Source organism: Schistocerca piceifrons, chromosome 4 (assembly GCF_021461385.2).
Source record: "Schistocerca piceifrons isolate TAMUIC-IGC-003096 chromosome 4, iqSchPice1.1, whole genome shotgun sequence".
In the NCBI taxonomy this organism is placed as follows: Eukaryota; Metazoa; Arthropoda; class Insecta; order Orthoptera; family Acrididae; genus Schistocerca; species Schistocerca piceifrons.
The window spans coordinates 434744148-434765375 of record NC_060141.1 but is presented as its reverse complement, the minus strand read 5'-3'; the positions used below and the strand labels follow the sequence as shown (position 1 = coordinate 434765375).

Below are 21228 nucleotides of genomic sequence, written 5' to 3'. Positions count from 1 at the left end.
ACACTGGATATGACATCCGGGAATAATTAACCCAGTGCGAGAAGAACTGCTGAGGAAAAAAAACAGTAGAGGCCGCCCGCGACTAGATATAAAAACAGATTAATGAAGATCTGGGTGCAATTCAGCAAAAACCCCTGAAAAACAAATTAACACGAAAGAGTTACTGCTCTGCTGCTGCATAGAACTACAAAATCGAAATCAGCGACCCTGCATTCCATTGTACGTAATACACACTTGCATTTTTGGGGGTAGGACTGCATTTGGTACATTGAAAATGTGAGGGAAGGATTGTCAGCGTCGCCTTAATGGGATTAGGTGCCATTCACAGAACGCATTGCCGTGTACTGGAGATAGGTCAGACGAAGACAGACGGGGGACCGAACCCCACGCTACATGGCGTCTCCTCTTGTTTCAGCTATCTAACACACTGCGCAGAAGCATTCGTGAAGTCATTGCTGTATGAAGCGCTCATTCACGTCTATAGACTTAATCACTGAAGTTAAATTGTGCACTGGCCTGGAGCTGAATGGCGCCTGTTGTCTTCACGCATGAGTCCCGTCTCAGCTTCCATAGAAACTAGGCACGATCCGATTTGGCAAAAATCACAACTGTCAGCTAATAAACACACACGAAAGCTGTTTCTTCAGATGAGGAAATGTCTGTTGCCTGCACCAGAACTTTATATCAAAGGAAGGAACCGATTTAAGGTGGGACGATCACATAAATCTTGTAATTGCGAGTCAGATGTATTGGAAGAACCATATGGAAATGTAATTCAGTTATGGTAGAGGTTGTAAGATGCACATCGTTGCATGCAGCTATTGGTAATCCGCCGCTAACGTCGGTCTTGTTTCTCTGGTGTGCGATCGGTGGAGTTACCGCAGAAATCCAGGGACTGTTGAGCAAGGTATAGAGTATTTGGAACTTCTGATATATCCTTACTGAACACCTTTTCTCGGCGTACTATATTCCTACATTACATAAGCCCATTTATGATTCTATGTTTTCGTAAACTGTGTTCACTCAATTGAACCTAATTGAAATTCCTTATCAAATTGTATTAATTTTCATAAATAAAAAATTCTGCATTTTCTATTTCCTAATAAAGCAATTTCAACTTGTTTCTAATTTTTTTATTCTAACTTACGTATTAATTTTGCCTAAAGGATGTTCGAATGTCATATTATATTGCAGTAAGTAAAAAAATACACTTTATTTTGGCTGAAAAAGCGGCAAAAGTATTGCGTGAGGGTCATAAAAAAAGTTTTCAGAAAAGCAACAGAAGTGACACAACCCAAAGAACTAATTAATAATTACCAGATAAAACCCTACACTCGACGTTAGCGGAACTACATGTCCATTTTACTGCTGTACAACATTTAATGGAATCTACTGCCAGAAATACATACTTGCAATTTAAAGGAAGCTTATGCTATTTTAAAATAATTTTTACAGAATTCTTTAAGTTGATTTTTCTCAAGTTTTGCATTTTTGAGGTGTGTCACTGTTCTTGGCGTGGTGCAATATGTGCCACGTAGTAGTGCAGGCAAAAAGTATAAATGAACAACTTAAGCTATTCCGCACGTGTTGTGTATCCATACATCAGCCACGCTGTATTGATTGAGTCTCGACTTTGAACAGTGATCTGTGTCATTAGAATTAGCTGTGGAAATGCCGTGCTGTGTATTATACACTCACTGCGGTAGATTTCGGTCAGTGTAGAATATACAGCACGATATTTCCACAGCTGACTGTGAAGGTATCAGTGATATACTTAGAAACCAATTAAATTACTATTACAAAGGAAGAACTTGACAATGCTCACGAAAAAGCGTCGATAGACTTGTGCAGTTTGGCTGTGACATTTATTCCTATTTACGTACGATAACAACGTGTGGATCCGGCAGTCTTGTGAAAGAATAACTTTCAGAATAGAGTTAATATTACCATTAATGGTATAGTAGCGCCCGTTCCCTCCGTGGCGAAGTTTTGTGCTATGTTGGAACATTCCGGGGCACCTACGAACAACAAAGCCACGGGGAAGGGGCAGACCGCGCTGCATCTTCAGTTACGTGGGTTAGACCATGGCAGATAAACAAACTTCCTTATTTAATTGCGTTTCGGCCACGGTTGCAGCGATCTTCTTCTGGGTGTAGACAGTGGCCGAAACGTTGGTTTTTCTCCAGCAGCAGCAGTTTTATACATTATGACGTGGTACCACACCCAGAAAACTTTTATGTCGACAAACTTTCTTATCGCTTACCTTCCCGTATATTCTTCCAGCAGGGCTGCTTACAAATTCGCTTACAAAAACCCCGTTCGATCGATTTTCGACAATTTTTTTTAGATATGAGACCATTATCAAGTTAGATTAATGGAAGAGATAGACAGTCCTCAAACGAGGGCTATGCTCTTCGCCGCGTGTTTGCCCAGTAAGCGTAAGAATGCACAGACGTTCAGCGACAGGCGTTACAAGGCGTTGGGCACCACGAATGATGTCGATGTTTGGTTTGTGGGGCGCTCAACTGTGCGGTCATCAGCGCCAGTACAAAGTGCCAATTTTTTTAAGAGTCCACTCCAGACACTGTCACGAATGATGATGAAATGATGAGGACAACACAAACACCCAGTCCCCGGGCAAAGAAAATCCCCAACCAGGCCGGGAATCGAACCCGGGACCCCGTGATCTAGAGGCAGTAATGCTAGCCACTAAACCACGAGCTGCCGTCGGGCACCACGGAGAATCTTATTCTCTAACTGCTGAGAGCTAACGGTCAATTACACAGCCTGACAATTAAAATGAAGCTCCCAGAACTGGAGGAAACGAATTATAATTTCATGGATTGGGAGGGTATGTGATGCTATTTCAGTGCTTACGAAATCAAGTCAGTTTTTTTACAAAGAACTTAGCAGTGTCATCTCATTTAGAGTATGATAATTCACCTCCTCTGGCCTGAATGTGTGCCCTGATTCATTTGGCAAGGATATCACAAAGGCTTTGTATCCTCTCCCGAGGTAATTCGGCTCTGAACTATTGTAACTGGTCATTAATATCCTGCGTACTGCTCCCACACAGGTTCTGTCGGGGACAAATCTAGGAATCTTACTGGCAACAAGAGTACCTCGCCGTCATGCAGACAGTTCATAGAGGCACGTGCCATGTGTGAACAAGCATTGTACTATTGTAAAATGGTACCACAGTACTGTCGCACAAAGAGTGACATTTGAGGATCAGGATGTCTGATACGTACCGCTATGCCGTCAGAGTTCCCTCGCCCACTACCAGCCCTGACCTGACTCCTCATGCCATGTCGCCAGGACTAACAGCGCTGTGCCTCTCCAAAACGTTGTAAGAGTGGGACGTCTCCCCACGTCCCCACCATAGTCAGCTACCGTGGTCATCTGGAGTAATGCAGAACCGCGATTCCCCGCTGAACACAATGCGACGTCACTGATCTGCAGTCCATGCTTCCAGGTCACTACACCACTCGAAACGTAGCCGTTTGTGTTGTGGTGTTGACGGCAGCCTGCTCAATGCAAGGTACACTCCTGGAAATGGAAAAAAGAACACATTGACACCGGTGTGTCAGACCCACCATACTTGCTCCGGACACTGCGAGAGGGCTGTACAAGCAATGATCACACGCACGGCACAGCGGACACACCAGGAACCGCGGTGTTGGCCGTCGAATGGCGCTAGCTGCGCAGCATTTGTGCACCGCCGCCGTCAGTGTCAGCCAGTTTGCCGTGGCATACGGAGCTCCATCGCAGTCTTTAACACTGGTAGCATGCCGCGACAGCGTGGACGTGAACCGTATGTGCAGTTGACGGACTTTGAGCGAGGGCGTATAGTGGGCATGCGGGAGGCCGGGTGGACGTACCGCCGAATTGCTCAACACGTGGGGCGTGAGGTCTCCACAGTACATCAATGTTGTCGCCAGTGGTCGGCGGAAGGTGCACGTGCCCGTCGACCTGGGACCGGACCGCAGCGATGCACGGATGCACGCCAAGACCGTAGGATCCTACGCAGTGCCGTAGGGGACCGCACCGCCACTTCCCAGCAAATTAGGGACACTGTTGCTCCTGGGGTATCGGCGAGGACCATTCGCAACCGTCTCCATGAAGCTGGGCTGTGGTCCCGCACACCGTTAGGCCGTCTTCCGCTCACGCCCCAACATCGTGCAGCCCGCCTCCAGTGGTGTCGCAACAGGCGTGAATGGAGGGACGAATGGAGACGTGTCGTCTTCAGCGATGAGAGTCGCTTCTGCCTTGGTGCCAATGATGGTCGTATGCGTGTTTGGCTCCGTGCAGGTGAGCGCCACAATCAGGACTGCATACGACCGAGGCACACAGGGCCAACACCCGGCATCATGGTGTGGGGAGCGATCTCCTACACTGGCCGTACACCACTGGTGATCGTCGAGGGGACACTGAATAGTGCACGGTACATCCAAACCGTCATCGAACCCATCGTTCTACCATTCCTAGACCGGCAAGGGAACTTGCTGTTCCAACAGGACAATGCACGTCCGCATGTATCCCGTGCCACCCAACGTGCTCTAGAAGGTGTAAGTCAACTACCCTGGCCAGCAAGATCTCCGGATCTGTCCCCCATTTAGCATGTTTGGGACTGGATGAAGCGTCGTCTCACGCGGTCTGCACGTCCAGCACGAACGCTGGTCCAACTGAGGCGCCAGGTGGAAATGGCATGGCAAGCCGTTCCACAGGACTACATCCAGCATCTCTACGATCGTCTCCATGGGAGAATAGCAGCCTGCATTGCTGCGAAAGGTGGATATACACTGTACTAGTGCCGACATTGTGCATGCTCTGTTGCCTGTGTCTATGTGGTTCTGTCAGTGTGATCATGTGATGTATCTGACCCCAGGAATGTGTCAATAAAGTTTCCCCTTCCTGGGACAATGAATTCACGGTGTTCTTATTTCAATTTCCAGGAGTGTAATTACATAGTCCGGTGTTTGCTTGACTGCGCTCAACGGCGCAAGGTAACACAGAGTGTTGCAAAGAGTCCAATATTTGTGCTCGGTTGGCAGGTGCAGATGTAAAGGGGCTACGATTTGCTTGGGACACAACATGGCGATCCATCCTTGTGGTGGTCAGACGCCGTCGATCGTAATCTTGACGACCAGTGTGTATGCCTTACGTTCCCGTGCAGTTCAACGTCGGGTCACTGTCACACACAAATATGGATATCGCATGTTACCACCACCTGAACATCTACAATGAGGCCCCTTCCAAACACTTTCACTGCTGATAACGTTGTCTCACACGAATATGCAGCATCACCGTGTCCTTTACAGTGAACATTCAACATCTGACTCTGTTAACGCTTCGTATATACCCTACAAGGCCAGGTAACTACATTAAACAGTAACGAAACTAATGCACTTCGATGGCCATTCTATTTGCGAGAGAGAATTGCAACTCTAACCATTTATACACTGAAGAGCCAAAGAAACTTGTACACCCGCCTAATATCGTGTAGGGCACTCGCGAGCACGCAGAAGTGCCGCAACACGACGTGGGATGGACTCGGCTAAAGTTCGAAGTAGTGCTGGAGGGAATTGACATCATGAATCATGCACGGCTGTCCATAAATCCATAAATACGAGGGGATAGCACGTTGCAAGGCATCCCAGATAAGCTCCATAATGTTCATGTCTGGGGAGTTTGGTGGCCAGTGGACGTGTTTAAACTGAGAAGAGTGTTTATGAAACCACCCTGTAGCAATTATGGACGTGTGGGGAATCGCGTTGTCTTGCTGATATTGCCCAAGTCCGTCGGAATGCACAATGGACATGAATTGACGCAGGTGATCAGACAGCATGCTTAAGTACGTGTGACGTCTCAGAGTCGTATCTAGACGTATCAGGAGTCTCATATCAATCCAACTGCGCACATCTCACACCTTTGCAGAGCCTCCACCAGCTTGAACAGTCCGCTGCTGCCATGCAGAGTTCCATGGATTCATGAGATTGTCTCGATACCCGTACACTTCCACCCGCTCGATGCAATTTGAAACGAGACTCAGCCGACCAGGCAACGTGTTTCCAGTCATCAACAGTCCAATGGCGGTGTTGACAGGCCCAGGAGAGGCGCAAAGCTCTGTGTTGTGCAGTCATCAAGAGTACGTGAGTGGGCCTTCCTTTCGTCGAATGATTCGCACGCTGACACTTGTTGATGGCCCGCATTGAAATCTGCGGTAATTTGCGGAAGGTTTGCAATTCTGTCACGTTGAACGATTCTCTTCAGCCGTCGTTGGTTCCGTTCTTGCAGCATCTGTTTTCGGCCGCAGCGATGCCGGAGATTTGATGTTTTACCGGATTCCCGATATTCACGGCACATTCGTGAAATGTTCGTACGGGAAAATCCCCACTTCATCGCTGCCTCGGAGATACTGTGTCCCATCGCTCGTGGACCGACTACAACACCACGTTCATCTTGATAATCTGCCATTGCAGCAGCAGTAACCGACCTAACAACTGCGCCAAACACTTGTTATCTTATATAGGCGTTGCCGACCGCAGCGCTCTATGCTGTCTGTTTACATATCTCTGTATCTGAATACGCATGCCTATACCGGCTTTTAGGCGCTTCAGTGTACGTAGCCACTGATGGTGTGTACTTGTACATTGAAATCTGTGAATGTCTTCTGGGTTTTTCATTTTTTTTTTCTCATGCAGTGTACGACTCATGTACGAACATCCATTGTTATTTGCTGTGAAATATTCTCGTGTAACTGCTACGATGATGAAGCACCAACACACTGGTAACTGCATGTTTGTGAGTCATAAATGAAACATTTTCATTGGAAAGTGTGACCCAATTCTCTGGCCACTTAGTTCGCCAGATATCACTCCCCTCGACTCTTTGTTTGCTGTACGAGAAAGACATCATCAATCGGAAAAAGTAAGGCCCTGATCCCAAGTAGCGATTTCTTGGCGCACATTGCTACAGCGAACGTGGCTGAAACCGAGTACTGTCTAAATGACGATCATGCGACCAAGTGTGTCCATATGCAGGTGTATAAATTGAGACAGAAAAACTTAAGTATACACTTATGAACAAAATCATTATGACCACTGTTCTCAGCGAGACTGAATGCCGCCTGATGACGCTGTTGGCATGTTACGCAGTAGGGGGTGAGAAAAGAATATGGAGTATCAGATACGAATGAGGACAATTTATCTATAAAATTGTCCACCTGCTTAGCTGGGTGGTAATGTCCTCGTCTCCCATACAAACTGGCCCGGGTTCGATTCCCGGCCGGGTTGGAGCTTTTCTCCGCTCGGGGTCTGGCTGTTGTGTTGTTCTCATCATCCTTTCATCCTCATCACCGGCCCACAAGTCGTCCAATGTGTCGTCGATTGAAATACGACTTACACTTGGTGGCCGGCAAATGATTCCACACGCTCATTTCATTTATATATATATAAAATTAAGGTGAGAAGGCGTCTGATCTCTTCAGTGCAGATGTACACTAAGCTCGACTCTTACGGGAATCGGCGAAATGCCGCGAGTAATGAGGATAATGGGCAAGGGGCACTTTATTTGTAGTGCGTGGATAAGATGAGAATTTGTGTGTGATGGATGGCGTGCTAGGCTAATTGTTGCAATGACCACTGTGTCCGGATGGCTCAGTGGTCACAGCATCTGCCTAGTAAGCAGGAGGCCTGGGTTCGAAACCCAGTCCGACACAAGTTTTCAACTTTCTCCATTACTTCAATCAATGTCCGCTCGCAGCCGCGGTCTGTAGTTCCTCTGCGTCTTTTTTTCGTGGCTCCAAGCTATGCTCAAGTTACCTGTGAAAACCTCATTAAAAGCCATTTAGTAGAGATTAGTGTGATGCCCAGGTATGTACGAGTATTTATTTCAATTCTGTTGGTCCATCTCCACCTTCCTACTCTCTGTGCCATTTCCTCCGGTCCCCTGTCCCTCTCCATCTCCTTCTTTCCATACTCTGTGCCTACCTCCCCCCCTCCCCCCCCCCAATTCTCTCCATCTCCTCCTGCCTCTCTCTCTATCTGTTCTCCGCCTCTCTCTGCCCATCTCCTCTTCTCCTTCTCTCTGCACATCTCCTCCTCTTCCCCTTCTATGACCGTCTCTCCTTCCCATCTCCCTCCTCTTGTCTTTCTCTATCCATCACCTCCTCCCCCTCCCTCACTGGCCACCTCCTCCTTCCCTCATATCTCCTCAAGTATGCGTCATATAATAGTTAAATTTTGTTGGTACGTTTAACACTAAGTCTGGATACCGTCTAATAAATGTGTTAAGAACAGAGTTGATAATAAAGAGGTAATAAATGTAAACGTCATGTCTGATGTGAGAGTTTTACTGCATGAACAGCGAAAATATAGTAAACGATGAATATTTTTCCTTTCACTATTATGTGGGGGTGTCAGCGACAAGGAGTTTCTTAATGATTTGAAATTATATGTAAAGTCTGTCGCAAGTCACTAACTGCTCTCGTTCACGAATACCGGGTAATGTGTATAGTAGATACGTATTACGCGATGTGTAAATTACGCAACAAACAATGTGTAAGTATGGAATAAACATAGTGAAGATTGTATAAGCACTGTAGTCATTATTTTGAACCGTATCACGTGGCACATATTAACTAAGAAATGCATTTACACATATACAATGAAGTTCGAAAGTCAAAGAGTATACAGCTTTTTCAATGAGTAAATACGTTTCCCTAAATTTGCTTAATATTCTACAAATCAATAAGTATTTTGTACTACACATTTTCTAAAGTAGCCTGTGTTCTTTCTCAGAGTTCAATGATGAATAAAATCTGGATGTGTGCCCTACTCTTTTTTTTCAGCCCGACCCTTTTGACAGGTAGGTGGTCCTTAGGCCCACAGCGACTCTTTCCAGATAGTAAGTGATATATGTAACGAGTTTGGTTGAAATAGGTCCAGCGATTGCGGAGGTGAATTGGAACATACATACATAAATTTTTATAATATGTATCAATACATATTTTTTCTATTATCTGATTTGGACGAAATATAGCCTGTACGGTGCACCTAGCTACGCTGACGTTATCAGTGAAAACCCCATAAAAATCCTTATAGTGTTTTTGGAGAGTAGCTTGATCAGACAGACAGGCAAAGTTCTTGTAAAACTGTAAATCGTGATATCCTTTTCTTTATCCGTGATCCGGTTCTGATTAACTAAAACCTTTATGGTGCTCCAAGCTATGTTCAAATTACCTGCGAAAACCTCATGAAAATTCGTCCAGTAGTTTCGGAGATTAAGGTGTTAAAAAACAAACAAACACGACGATTTTATATATTCATTTTTAGTATAGATAATCGTTCCTTAGAAGAGAGAATTCTTTCCGTTATTTGAAATAATAAATGTGATATTCATCATTCTCGACATTGTTTCTTCTTAGCTGTTTCATATCCACTTTCATCCCTTTAAAACGGCGTACATACGACCATTACATACTCCGGCCGCAGACTCGACAAACTACACATTGCTCACCTTATAATGCCTACAGTCGCCTTTGTTTTTTACTTGTTACATTGCAGTACAAAAAAGCCAATGAATGAAGAAAGAGTATACCACCCCTGTCTAACAAGTTGCTCCTTGATCCATATGTCAACAAGTACGAAGACAACTCACCGAAGTGCGGCGTTGGACTCCTGAAAGCGCTGCCAGTCCCTTGGCGCCATCAGGGCGTGGCGGCAGAGAGGCCCGTGATTCGGCGGCGTTACTGGGGCACCGCTAGGCCACGCCAGGCCACGGCCCTACATTCGGCGGCGGCCCAAGGCGCGCGTTCGTGTGGCCGGCCGACACGCGAGGGCAGCCGCTGCCGGACCCTGCCTCTGTCCGCTACCCGCTGCCCCAGAAACGTCGCGCCTAGCAGACACGCAACCAACAAAGCAGCACTGCTGCACGCCGCTGACGCTGCCGCAGGCGCACCAGGCAGGCGCCCCTATATATTCCCGTAATCCGTCCAGCGAAAGAATTTACGACCTCGCCGGTTGTTAAGCGGTTGCGGAACACGCAGCCAGCACAAGTTCGTGCCGGACAATTTGTCCACATCTCTCGTGTTCTCGCCGTACCTAATGTTACGGTACGACGGCTCCAAGAAAATATAGCTCTGCTGAAAAAAACTGCTTTGCAGAAAACACATTACGACTGATATATGTCTATTCCTTCACGTCATTCACAACCATCTGGTGTGAAACACGTTCTAATAGAACGGGACAAGTAACCGAGGAATCAGTGGTTGAAAGTCAGTCGCTGTCATTCGGCTAAAAGAATGATGCGAGTGCTGGTTCAGAACTGCAAAACATCAGTTAGGCATGTAAGCTGAAGATACGAAGAACGAAAATTGCTCTTTGCATGTGGTCGGGTTCAACGCTACCCAACGGGACGGTCGCCGACGGGCTGGCGTGGAGTGATGACTCTCCAGGATTGGGAGCTGTTGATTCATCCACCATTGTGCACGTAAGAAAAAATAACAGAGTTCGGCATTTACCTCGGTATGTTCGATGTATTGAAAAATTGGTTTCCTAAATTCATGGTAAACAGTTTTTTCAGATCCGCAGATATAGGTACACAGGGTTGTTCCAAAGGACAGCGTATGAAAACGGGGCTGTTCCGGGGCTCTTTCGTCAGGTTCTATTGGTGACAGAAAGGTAGGGTCAAACGTTTTGGCTAGCCCTTGGGATAGAGACCATTTGTATACCCAACAGATGAATTGTCTTAGTGTCACTACCTACAGTACAGGGTCGAAGTATGATTATTACACAGTTCCTCCCGCTTGAGCAAATGGAGCAAATCGTTTGGTACATTCTGCATTTGATTTGCCTACGTGCGGCTTGTGGACGCACGTCACTGCGCGGTTCCTTATAAAAAGTCAAAAAATGTTGTTTTGCCATTTTTCTCATGAAAACCGAGCGGCTGAAACGTTTTACGATATAGTCCCCGACCGCGAACAATCTTGGCAAATTTCGTGACATCTTTATCCGTTTCCGAGATACAAATGCTCAAAGTTATCCTAAATCTACACGTAAAATACGCACGTAAAATCCAGTATGAGAAGAAATATAAGTAATAAGTAATGAATAACCGCAACAAATTGTTAAAAATTTACCAGTATATTCTCGTGGAATTAATGTAGATGTGTCATCTTCGTGTTTTCAAAATTATTTATTAGTTCATTGGCGTTTTCCTTAGAAAACCCCAAAAAAGCGTTCATTACCGTTTTTTCGTATTAAATCCGAGCCACAGATTCCAAGACTGCTTTGCTCAGCAAATAGCTGAATTTTTTATGATAGGAGGGTAAGTCAATTATTATCCGCAAGTAGTTATAAAATTTTATTGTAATCAAATAGGAAACTTCCAAGAATATCAGTTTTCGACATAGTCTCCTTGTGTTTCAACGCACTTGGTCCATCATTGTACAAGCTTCCTGAAGGCTTCATAAAAGAAGGTTCTCGGTTGAGATGTGAGCCAAGAATGCACTGCTTCTTTCACTGCTTCGGCCGAGACAAACCGATGGTCCCTTAATGCCTGTTTGAGTGGACCAAAAAAAGTTATTGTCAGAAGAGGCAAGATCGGGACTGTATGGAGGATGATCCAGTAATTCAAATTTGAGTTTCTGGAGCGTTTCAGGAGTGGGGGCAGCATATGCGGACGGGTATTGTCGTGTAACAACACAATACCTTTTGACAGCAATCCTCGGCGTTTGCTTCGAATTGCAGGCTTTAGCGTGGCAGTAAGCATCTCATTGTAACGTACACTGTTTATTGTTGTGCAACATTCCCCACAATGTTCCAGTACTGGACTTTGTTCCAAAAACCCGTAAGCATCAGTTCTCCTGCGGATGGTTGGGTCTTCAACTTTTTCTTTCACAGCGAATTTGGATGTTTTCATTCCATACTCTGCCATTTACTCTCCGGCTCGTAATGCTGGATCCTTGTTTCGTCACCAGTAATGATCCTGTCTAAGAAGTTGCCCCCTTCGTTACTATAGCGATCCAAATACTTTTTGCAGATGTCCAATCGCGTTTGTTTATGCAACTGAGTTGTTTTGGGATCCATCTTGCACAATTTTTATGAAACCCAAGTCTATTGTGGATGATTTCGTAGGCAGAACCGTGACTAATTTGCAGACGATGTGCAACTTCGTCAATAGTTAATCATCTGTCTAAGAGAATCATTTCACGTGAATGCTCAATGGTTTCTTCATTTGTGGCGGTAAATAATCGTCCGGCTCCTTCATCGTGCGCAACACCTGTGCGACAATTTCGAAACTTTTCAATCCGTTCGTAGACACTCCGTTGTGGCAAAACACTGTTCCCGTACTATACTGAAAGTCTTCGATGAAATTCGGCCCCTGATATGCATTCCGCCCACAAGAAATCGATCGCTGAACGCTGATCTTCTTTGGTGCAAATAGACAGCGGGGCAGCCATGATTAACAGCACGGCAGCGATAATGAAACTAACCTAGCAGCTTGAAAATTGTAAAGATTTAACAACAAATAAATAAAGCATGCGTCATCAACTTAAAACGACTGTACTACCAAAATAAACAAAAATATAACTAAATTGCGGATAATAATTGACTTAACCTCGTACATTCCGAAGATGCCGATCTCGAACAACCTTGAAAATTTTCTTGATATCTTATACGTTTCCAAGATACAGAGGTTCAAACTTACCCTACTTCTACACGTAAAATACGCACGTAGACGGTTCAGCGTAAATAATATTAGATTACCATAGAAATAGTGCTTCAGGAAGGCTAACAGAGGAAACGTGTTGTAGATTGTTAGCAATAACATTAATTTTAAAAAGTGCTATTTTGGCTTAGCTCTGTACACTTCGTTAGTCTTGACTGATGTTGTTCCACATGTTGTGTTTTCGATATCGTAGGTTGATTCGTTGTGTGATAGGGTATAAAAGTGGTCAATAGTGTTTGAGCAGTCCAAAGCAGATGCTGGTTTCTGTCTGTCATGACAACAACATCCGCCAAAACAATACGACCTAGTAAACACAGGGCGATTCAGTTGCTCCTACCGATGTAGTTTTATGCAAACTAAAATGTTACATTTGGCCGTCAAAAAGCACACTCGACATTTTCATGTCCTCTCCCTCGCTACGCACAAACTGTTAGTCCAACAGAACAAATTATCATGACCTTCTTGTAGAACATTTAATTTAGTTAAATTTTGTACTGGGATACGTTTTCGTTGGGGGCTACTGTTTTAGAGTTATTCAAGAAAAACGCACAAAAGTGACCCTCCAACGCACTTCCACCCCGACACTCATCCCTCACCAGTCAGGATTTGTAGCAGGTTGTCCGAAGCTCTCCCACCTATTACTGAACAAAAACTATCGGCTACACGAACTATTCCCGATGTTCAACTTTTTTAATCTCTACTGATTGGAATATTATGCTACCAGCATAGTCGGCTGGTTGACATAATTAATTTAAGGGTGGCCGTGAGGGAAATGAAAGCAAAGTGCTTTTTGTAAACGGTACGATAAAACCAATAACGCTGACAGTTCGATCAAACTTAACACTTACAAGCACAGTAATTTCAGAAAGCCTGTCGAATACGATGAGGTAATTGTTTATTTTATGGTGTTAAAATTCACAAAGTCTTTACCTAAAAATTACATATACCTCAATGTTACAGACTGTAAGCGCTCCATTAAGCTGGTGACGTAATAAGGCCAGTCAATGAAGACCAGGAAAGGTCGAACGCGAGAAATAATTCGCGTAGTCACAAATTTTTATACGGTGGTAAGAGGGAGTGCCGTGAACAATATACTAGATATCCGGACTGGTGGGAGATGATTGTGGGAGTGGGGGTTCGTTTAAATGTCGATTTTGTACGCTTCTCTTGAATAACTCGAAAACTGCGGCCTCTAGCCAAAACGTATCCCAGTACAAAATTTGACTACATTAAATTTCCTACGAAAAGTTCCTCTTAATTTTTTCTGTAGGACCAATAGTTTGCGCGTAGCGAGCGGGAGATTATGAAAATCTCGCGTGTGATTTCTGAAGGTTGGGTATATCATAGCGGGTTGCATAGAATGACATCCGTAGGTGCAACTCAATCACCCTGTATAATCACTATTACCTTCGTAGTGTGTATATCAGGATGAGAAATCAGGATCGATTTCTTAACATACAGAAAGAAAAAACAGTATTTATGTGAAGGCCCTTAATGAGGCCTCCATTTTTCTTATACTTCGTTACTTTAAAAATATTTGCACAAAATATTTTCTCCGTTCGATGTCTACGTGTCATGACCGCAGAAATAGCTAGTATGCTAACCACTAAGAAATATGAGTCGAAAACCACTACACTATCAATGTTCGGGCGTTGATAACCGCGCACACTATCAATGGTTATGCTATCTGGTTCTGAAAATGCTATAGCACCACCGTAAGCAAGGTCAGAATGCATTACCTAACAAAAAAATTGAAGCATCAGGAAGACGTGGTCGGATGTCAATGTAACTTTATATACATGCATACTATCTGTGGATAGGTAAATGATTATAATTGCAATTCCGCGTAACAGGTACAAAGTCCACCAGAGTGCATTAGTGTTGTTGGCGTATTCACATTGTTACCAGGCCTGGTAGGCTATGTAAGGGGCGTGAACACCATCAGATGTTCCTATTACACGGAGATGCCAGGTATTCGTGTGAGATGCTTTATCGGTACCAGGGAGAGTTTGAAAGGCGACTCGTGAGACTCCGTTTGTCAGTCTGGTAGAATCACGCAATATACATAATTGTGGGGCATTTTGATGTGACATAGGTCTGATGTTGAACTTCTTGGGAATGTGCATACTCGTCGTCAAGGTTACGGTCGACCACGTCTGACCACCACAAGAGAGAATCGCCGTATTGAGCATCAAAGACCCTGCAACGGCTTCAGATCTGAGGCTGCCATGCGAGGACGAGAAACGACTCCCCGGAACATTTTGTGCCATTCCACACCAGTGGTGGGAGAACAGCAGCAGCCGGACTAGGGACTTACCAGCACATGCGGAGGCTACGGTGTGTTCAGCGGTTCTGCACTATCCCGGATGACCATCATCGGTGAGTTTAGTGGTGAGCTGGCCAGAGGTCCCATTTTTCAGTTCTTCTTGAGAGGCACAGCGGGCTGCTCTTGCTATTGTGGTATGGTGAGCCATCGGGTATGACTTCATGTGCTGGCTGTAAGTGAGAGGACTCTGGAGGCACTACTGTACGTTACAGACATCCGGTGTCCTCATACGTTACCCTCATGTGGCCGTATTGTGGTGCCAGTTAGCAACAATGCAGTTTCGTTTTGAAGCAGATCAATATTTATGACGTCATACCTCCTGAACTATGTATCGTACGATGACATAATTTTGAACGTACGTCCAGTCATATACGTGGATACTGTTCCGCAATGTGTTGCGAATAGAGTTGGTAGTAAAGAACTAATAAATTAAAAGGTCACGCCTGATGCGACAGTTTCACTGCATGAAACTTATTTGCTTTCATCATTTTTTGGGAAATGTCGGCTACAAAAGGCCTCGTAAAGGTTTTAAATTATGTGTAGAGTTCGTTGCAATCACTAAGTGGTCTCATTCTCAAATACTGGAGGAATATATTCTGACTATTTGCGCATCGTCAGCTACGCTTTTTTTCACCCCGACTCCCACCCTTTTGAGAAGTCGGAAGTACTTAATCATACAGCGGTTCTTTCCAGGCAGTAGGTCATACGTGACCCAGTTTAGTCGAAATCTATCCAGTGGTTTAGGAGGAGATGTGGTACTGACGCAAGATCACTTTTATAATATGCATGGGTTCGTCACAGGGCTGCGTCCGTCACTGTATACCCACTCAGCCGACCAAAATGCCACTATCTGTCAGTAAAGAACACTGTTAGTGCTCCACTTTGAACCTGGGAGCCACTGAGTTTCCTCTGGAACCGCTGTCCTCTCACCCTCTTCTGGGTTGCTTGTGTCCACGTGTAACGGGCACGCCCCAAGGTGACCGTTGGTGCAGTTCCGGTTTTGGTTCCACAGCGCACCAGCTCTGGCTAAGGCTTGATGTTGTTGGCAGTCGATCTTCTGACTCCTTTCTCTCTACTACTGCGACTGTGGCCACCGCGACGCCTTCGGTCTGACACGCTGATTGAGACGATTTGGACCAATGCCCAACTTTTGGTCCGGCTCCCTGCTACCACCGGTCAGCCGTTTGTACCACGGCTACTGCCTGAGGCTATCGTTGTTGTCGGCGCATGTCCTGCTCCGCTGTGCGCACCTCCAGGAGAAGCCCGCTTCTGCAACTCCTGTCGCCGCCCCCGGCTTCGTCACACCGCATGCTTCCCCACCGCTGCCCTAGACTCACGGCACTCGCTTCTGGGAGTGTGTTCACCCAGGCAGTAGAGCTGGTGACTGACTTCCATCTGTCTCACGCCACCCCAGCCATACTCTTAGCGGCTCCAGGGGTGCCAGCAACGACGCTGATTGCACCCCCGAGCCAGGACCTAGCGCGAGAGTAGTTACAAATTCGTAGCGCAATATTTTCTTTGAATCACTTATAATAAAGGGTGACCATAGCACATTGAGAGGACACCGGTCACGTATGCAGAGGTTCATAAAAGTTATCACAGTGATACGTATACCCCAGGAGTAAGATATCGGAAAGTGCTGTCTACAAATAGTCTGATGCCAAATCAACAGGTCAAGCAAATGAATGGTTTATGAAAAACGTCAAACGACCAGATAGCTTACATAATGAAACGAAAGGAAAACCTTTAGCACCTCTAGGAGGCAGGCCTGTAGTGATCTACATCGTCGTGTACTAACCCCATAGTGGTATTCCAAGCAAACAATCCCACGCAGGTTTTATACGATGCTCACAGGCCTGAAATTTAAAAATTGACGCTACAAAAGACATCTACCCTTGAGGAACACCTGATACTAGTTGAGTTCTTTTTATTGAAGAAAGCTTCTTCCGCCTATATTAATATCTGTGTTACATCTTCCTTGCGTGAACTGTCCCGTCTGATTTTGCTTCCTAACTAGAAGAATTCTATCACTTGGCCAAATACTGTATCGTTTCCAGTTTTGCTGTTAAGAAGGCGTTTTGTTCATTGTACCGTTATTAATCACCTTCGCTTTGGTTGTATTTGTCCTTGTACTGCGTACTGTGCTAAGCTGATGGCCTTTTTTTTTAACAGGACTTCACATCCGGCCAGAAGGGCTATGATGGCTACGAACCTAAACACTGTTATCTGTTCCCCTTCTATTCTTATTCCGCACCAGAGCAACCGTTCAAAGTAACACTCCCTAGTCTCAGTGCATCCAATAAGATGGCACTGGATAATCCACTGATAGAACCGAATTATCAGGTCAGGTACATGGGACCGCATGGCTTTCACACAACGTTTGTGATACTAATACAATATATAAGCTGCGTTAGTAATCGCCACACTGCATTCTTCGAAGCGTGCGTTTTACTGTCAATTTGACAGACACGTATTGATGAATCTTCTCCTCCACGATCAGACACCATCATCATAAATTCTATTCTGTCAACAGTTCTTTCTTGAGAACCTGCGCCGGCTATCTGTGAAGTTAACGACGCAGTTTGTCGTACGTTCCTCTCCACAGCGATACTTATTCTTCCAATAAGGATGTCTCCTGTTGCAGAATTTTTCTCCGTACATTCATTTGTCTTCCCGCGCTCTACATCTTTCTACATCATACATTAAACGCCTGTCTGCAAGTTCCTTTAACGACTAAGATGTCCGACAGTCACACACAAGCTGTAAACAGAGATTAACTCTGCCACTGAACACTTTGCAGACGATTTTGTCTTTACTGTTTTACGGCAGCGCCACCATCATGGATGCGTCAGGCAATTCCTTTCTGTAAAACGTAAGGAGTTCTAAACACGTACTTCAAAGGAGGTCCTCCTTCCAGCTATCGTACGGTCAAAATACAGATTTACATTTTAGGATCCTTCACCGTCTGTATAATTTTGACCCTAAATGATTACTGGACGTTTTGCTTACAGTGAGCAAGCAGTAAAGGAAATCAAGAGGAAATTTGTAAAGGTGATTAACAATCAGAAAGAAGAAACAGAAATTTCAGGGTTTGCTGACGACGTTGTATCCAATCAGGGACGTTAAAGGATTTAGACGAGCAGTTGAACGAAATGTACAGTGTCTTGAAAAGACGACAAAAGGTCAACATCAACCAAAGTAAAACAAGGGTAATCGAATTAAATGGCATCTAACTTATTCAAAGCACATTTGGTGTTTTACGTTTGGAAGCAAAGATGAACAGAAGGTTTGTGGTTGTCTAATACGTGGACACTTTACGTACACGGTAGTTATCTGTCTTTTACTCACTCCGCAATCCTGGAATATTTGCTCTTTATTGATAGTCTTACTGTGCGATAGTATTACCGGAAATAAGGATCTTTTAAAGCTAAATGGGAAGTTAGCTGAAGTGAATGTTATTCATGGTTTGAATATCGTCTTGCCCTTTTCTTTCTCGGTTAATGTTTCCGCATCATATAGTGAACACTGAGAGAATTTAGGAATTCTGTTGGGATGTTTGCGCTTTCGTCTCGGTTCGTCATTGAATGAATGGTGTGAAATATTTCTTCTTCCCCTGGTATCATAGTCTGTACTCTCTGATATTTTTTTTGAACTACGTCATATTTTGTTGCAAAATTTGTTCGCTCACGCTACTATTACTTGTTTACGTTGTATCTCCCTACAGCAGATACACCTTTTGATGAGTCTGTCTTTAGTTCCTTGCGCAACTGATTGGTTATGACGAATTTTTCGGAGTGTGTATCAATGCGATATGTGTCGTTTGGATACCGTATTCCAAAACATTTTAGATTGTGTTAATTCAGTCTGATCCCCATCCTTTTAACGTTTGGACACTCGCGCAGTTTATGTTTGTAAATTGCAGTCCTGATACAACAGCGAATGGACTGTTTCTGGTAACACTCTTGCTACTGGACCAGTTTCACACGATTCACCGCCCGCCGTCACTACTTTGATTCCGTTTGTGACTTTCCACAATTTTCCAAACATTACAAACGCTCTCCTGCTCACTTTGCTGGACAAAAACTCCTTGGAGAAAAGATAGCGCGTAGAGGAAACCTTGGCCACAGTCACGGTCCTATTTGCAGAATGATTCTTTCACTGTACAATAGAGACTAAGCTCTTGTGGAATTTCGTGACAGATTAAAACTGTCTGCCGGATCCTTGTCCTCAAAGGTCTACACCATCCAAAAGTGTCACAGAGGCGGACACTCAAAAGTAGATTTGAGATTCTGGAAGTGTCTCTCGTCCTGTTTTCTATTTTCAAGGAGCCCGTGCTGCAATGGCAGAAATGCACTCGGTTGTCCCCAGACGGTAGCGCAAGTGGGATTGCTGCGCCTCCGTTTACAGGTCATTTGCAGCAGGGCTGTTTCGGAAGTGCAGTGGGTACCACACCTTCCCACCTCCGCCGCCTCTTCCCGCAGGTAAACATCGTCATTAGCGCCTATCAAATCAACGGTGCGACCAAGTGCCGCTGCATTATTCATACGGACCGCCTGGTGTTGCGCCACGCGCGCCCCTGTGGGGAGGTTCGGCGCGCAGCGGGTTGCAGACCGCAAGGCGCTTGCAATAACGAGAAGTTCTCGGAGTCTTTGTATCTGCATCTACATAATTATATACTCCGGAAGTTACTGTACAATGCCTGGTGGAAATCAGATCGTATCAGTTTTATCGATTTTCCGTCCTTTTCCATTGGCGTACTGAGCGAGGGGAAATGACTGTCCACACGCCTCTGTAATTGCCATTTTCCTAGCTGAGATTGCCTCCAGCAGATACAAAAATTTCGTCAAAGACACGTAAAGAATTTTTTGTTTCTAAAATACGTTACAGTGATAATATCAAGTTCGGTGGAACAACAATCGGGAGAGAGTGGTGAGTGACAAGGATCTGAATTTTCTTGCACGTATCAGAAAGAGAAGTGGCTCGTATCTTTATAAATGAATTTTCTAGGTCCCAGCAAGTCACATTCAGTTATTTAAAAATGTGACAGGTATAATATTCCGGAGTAGTCAAAGTTTTGTAAAACAGCACCATTCTAATATGCATGCTAATCTTACTTTATTTCTTGTACAGCAGTTCAACGATCGAAACTGCCTTTTTGTATAGTGTCTTGATTATAATTATGTTTGTTTTTCGGGTATTAAGTCTTGCGTGAATTTTCTTTGTGCCTTTACGAATAAGGGAGAGGTAAGCTACTCAGACTGAACTGTAGTCAGTCTTTATTCCGGCAGATTTGTTGTCCTAGTCTCCAGTTACGCAAATCTAATAATGGAATCTATCTAACGGCTTCCAGAGTCAACAAAAATTTTATTTTCAATATTTCGCGTAGTTATCGACTGAATTAAAAATTTTAAAATGTGGCATGGGCTAAGAGGTATAACCTAACATTAACACAAAAGACAAGACAAGAAACTGTCTTCGTCCTGAGGCAACGTAACTGATCACATGCAGATACCAGGACTTTATTTATCCATTTTTGAGAATAATAAAACTTAATTTGCAAAAAGTTTTAACGTAATTTACGAACCTGTTTATAGTTGACGTCTGCAACAAAATTATGAAATGGAGAAAGTTTATCGCTTACTACATTTTCGCAGTTTGTGCAGTAAAACGTCAGCTTCAAGCATGACAGTTTAATTTATAAGCGCACTTCTTTACTACCGACTCTATTCCCAACACACTTTGCAAACGGTATCCACATATACCATTGGATCTACCCGCAAAATTATATCATTATACGACTCATATTTCAGGAGGCATCATAAATATTATATTTAGGTGTACGAAAAACTAGCTTTTGCTTAAAATAGCGCGCCGCAAAACTTCAACAACACGCATGACGTTTTAATTTATTACTTAATCACTTCCAGCACTGTTCATAACACAGTATCTACCTGTGTAACTCAATCGTTTGGAAAATTACGTCATTGTACGATACATAGTTCAGTAGATATGACGTCGTAACCATTTAGATGCGTAAAAACTATTTTATTCTTAAACTGGCATGCAGTAAAACTTCAACTTTATGCATGATGTATTAAGTTACTAAAAACTGTATTTGCAACAAATTTTGCAGTTAGTATCTAACTATGTCACTGAACCTACCAGCAAAA

General features: G+C 44.3%; 1 long non-coding RNA gene and 1 other non-coding gene across 2 annotated transcripts in view; one reads left to right on the top strand and one right to left on the bottom strand.

The window, feature by feature from the left end:
• LOC124796426 overlaps positions 1-21228 on the bottom strand; it is a 687048-nt gene that overhangs the window by 357880 nt on the left and 307940 nt on the right. The gene's annotated exons all lie outside the window — the stretch shown is intronic.
• Trnat-agu lies at positions 7647-7719 on the top strand. Its single transcript has one exon. It is a non-coding gene; the product is annotated as a tRNA-Thr (tRNA).